Source organism: Pteropus vampyrus, unplaced genomic scaffold, assembly GCF_000151845.1.
Source record: "Pteropus vampyrus isolate Shadow unplaced genomic scaffold, Pvam_2.0 Scaffold1000001451, whole genome shotgun sequence".
Lineage (NCBI taxonomy): Eukaryota > Metazoa > Chordata > Mammalia > Chiroptera > Pteropodidae > Pteropus > Pteropus vampyrus.
In genome coordinates, this window is record NW_011915853.1 from 1 (window position 1) to 3,626 (window position 3,626).

The 3,626-nt window shown below is 36.5% G+C and overlaps 2 pseudogenes; one reads left to right on the forward strand and one right to left on the reverse strand.

Moving 5' to 3' along the window:
* Positions 1-1,338: 1,338 nt before the first annotated feature.
* LOC111735459 lies at positions 1,339-1,457 on the reverse strand (annotated as a pseudogene).
* A 1,711-nt stretch (positions 1,458-3,168) lies between these two features.
* Positions 3,169-3,287, forward strand: LOC111735460 (annotated as a pseudogene).
* The last annotated feature ends 339 nt before the right edge of the window (positions 3,288-3,626 follow it).

Below are 3,626 nucleotides of genomic sequence, written 5' to 3' on the forward strand. Positions count from 1 at the left end.
TTTCGAAGTGAACCCATCTCACTGGTGGCTTTTTCCTCCCCCATATTTTTAATTTCTTACTTGTCATACTTACGAATTTTAACTCCTCAAATTTTGAAGATACAAAAAAAACTTGGCTCTAATTAGTGACATGATTATGTTATATTGAGAATCAAGTCTAACTTTTCAAAATTCTATTCTTATAGATGTGTCATTTTTTAAATACCAGAGATCAAATCTGAAGCCCTGTATGTTTTAAATTCACGTCTCTAGATCAGCAACACTCATATTTCTTAGGAAGCCAATTATAAACACTGGATGAATAAACATGTTCTAGCATCTGGAACATCTAATCAAATTTGCTTTCCTCCTGGCAAATGCCAACTTTCTTTTCCTGCACATGTGTCATTTTATAAGATCTCGAATCACAAATATAAAACAGCTTTTTTTAAAGAAAATTAGAATGGATTCATTTTTATCACAGAATTTCCCTTGCTAGTTTGCTGATAACAAATGTACCTTAAGAGTCAAGTAAGATTACTCAGATATTCCATTTCCCAGCAGTAACTAGCATTGGGATTAAGCAAGAGTGGTGTCTCAATTTTTTTACTCGAAGGCAAACCTACTGGGAACTGTTTGGGTTTCAAAATAAATCTAATATTGCAGAATCTAATCTTTAGTATTCCCGAGCCAATTACCCTTAGCAGATGTAAGGGGTTTTCCTTGATATTTGATTTAAATAAAAATTGCATTTTCGTCATTTGTGTAGTGGGAGAATGGTTTTGCATTTAGAAATAAATATTTTAGATGCTCCTATCCATGAAATAAGTACTCATTATAAATCATGCATTTGTCAGTGGCTTTGTCTCACATTTACATCTTAGCTCCTCAAAAAGAACGTCCCCTTCTAAAATAGCCCCTCCCTCTCAATCCCATACTACCAGGTCTCCTACCACCTTCATAGCACTTATTGCTATCTGAAACTATCTTGTTCATTTATTTGTTTACTTGTTTATAGTCTATCTCTCTCAATAACAACACTCCCACATACACTATAATGTAAACCCCATAAGAGAAGGAACCTTGTGTTTTGTGTTTACAACAAAATCGCAGTGCCCAACATGTAATGGATACTTAGCAAATGGATATTGAGTGAATAAATGAAGTATAAAAAGTTCATAATATACAGAGCATTTGGTTTAGACCTTAGAATGCCAATGCTTTAACATAATGATTTTTTATTTATTTATTATTATTATTTTTTATTTTTTTTTTAGGCGAGGCAACCCTTGGTTGACCTCACAGATTACAAGGACCTTGTCAGTTTACAATCCCTTATTTTTTATTTTTTACTTTTTACGCCTACAGCACCTGGTCTTCCTAGGTAGTCTCCCACCCAAGTACTAACCAGACCCGACCCTACTTAGCTTCCAAGATCAGACGGGATCGGGCTTGTTCAGGGTGGCATGGCTGTAGATGCATAATGATATTTTAAAAAACAGAGAAAGCCAGTAATAATGAGATTAAAGAACACAAATTACATGAAATCTAAAAAGTAAATACTGTTTTTCTAGGGTAATGTGGCAGGCATGATGACTATATTTAATGCCTACTCATTTTTTCAAAATTATTTAAGAGCTAAGCACTTAGAGGTCTCTCAATGACCAAAAGGGATTAATTCATGTTCCCTGGAGAAGCTTAAAGGCTAGAGAGAAAAAAACCTTGTTTAGTGGAGGCTGAAATCTCCTCTTAAGAATATCCCTGTTCAGGGCATTTAAAGCTGGGTAAATATTTATTTTGCCCTCTTTATCAGCTCTTTGTTCACTTCTTTACATATAGATAGACAGATGATGATGATGATAGATAGATAGATAGATAGATAGATAGATAGATAGATAGATAGATAGATAGATCGATCTTTCCAATCATCTTAATCTCATTCTTTTCAGATGAGGAAAGTGAGACCCAGAAAAGAGAAAAGCAAAACAAAGACTAACTTTGGCAATATGAGACCTCAGAATGGATGGAGTGTTGAGGATTTAAAAACAAAAATAAATAAGGAATCTGTGTCAGAGGCTGCTCATTGCCACTTGCTGTTCATCCTCCCTTTGCTCCAATAGTAAGAGAACCTGATTTTATATAGGGCAGCATGGTGCCCACTTTAAAGATTACATTTTCAAGGACTCATTTACAACTAGGAATGACCAATCAAACTAAATTCTGGCCAGTGAAATATATTATATTTGGCTTGCAAGAAGGCTGTTTAAAGTGAAATGACTCAACAGAGGCATGTGTCCTATTGCCCTTCTGCCTCTCCGCCTTCCCACAGGCTGGAACAGATATTATGGAGCTCTGTCACCCTATTGGACCATAAAGTAACACTTGGGAATGGAAGCTATTAACAAGAATAGCCAAACAAAAAGACAGAATGAGTCTGGATTCGTGATAACTGTAGAGCTGCCACATCAGTACTTGACTACTAACCTCTAGATTTCTATTACATGAACAATAAATCAATTACTATATTTGATTAAGCCATCATTATATTCAGTTTTCAGTTGCATGCAAACAAATCTAAATCTAAATGTATGAGTATGTAATTCAAAGCATTTTTAGAGGTTCTGAGGTCCCATATACCTTCCCATTCACTCCAGCCAAAGCATTTACAACTTCTAGTCAGTGTCGGCTTGAAGTAGCCGGCCTGGAACAGTTTTTCAGCCCATGCACATCTCTCCTGAGGACACTTCCTCCAAATCTTCTTTCTCTGGATTCTGTTGTGCCTTCTTTTCTGTCATGGTTTCCCTCACATTGCTAGAGTCTTTTATTGTCCTACAAATTCAAATATTCTCCACATTCTGAAGAATACTAGCATCTCTTTTTTAATAACATTCTCATTGTATTTCATGAATAGTTTTAGTAAACCAATAATTATCTTTGGCCTCTTTTCAGCCTACTACTTACACTTCTTATTGGGCACTTTGGGTTTATATCAGGCATTTCCTACACTCACCTAAAGAAGGAGTCACAGACATGAACCTCCCTAAGACTTACACGTAGTAACGTCTATATTCTAAAATCAGTTTTGACTCAGTACTACAATGATTAGCTCTAAGCATCTCTAAAGCAATGGTTCTCAAACTTTAGCATGCATCAGAATCACCAAGAGGGCCTGTTAAAACACAGATTGCTATCTACAGCCATGCCACTCTGAACACTCCTGATCTCGTCTGATCTCGGAAGCTAAGCAATGTCAGGCCTGGTTAGTACTTGGATAGGAGACCACCTAGGAAGACTGGGTGCTGTAGATGTAAGTAAGTAAGTAAGTAAGTAAGTAAATCAATCCATCAATCAATCAATCACAAATTGCTAGCCCCAAACCCCAGTTTTCTGATTAAGTTGGTCTGAGTGGGGCTTTTCAAGAACCATGCCTTGAGAATCACTGCTCTACACAGTGGCATGTAACTTGAGTCCTTTGACACAAGCAGCCTACCCGACCAGGTACAGCCCACCAACTAAGAGTTCAGGATGAAAAAACAGAGGAGTGTTTTGGGGTTGCTACTTAGCGTACAAAGTCTAACATTATCATTCCAACTAAATGTAAAGCTAAGTTTTCTCCCCGATATTCTTCCAAGAACAAGGAAAAGAAT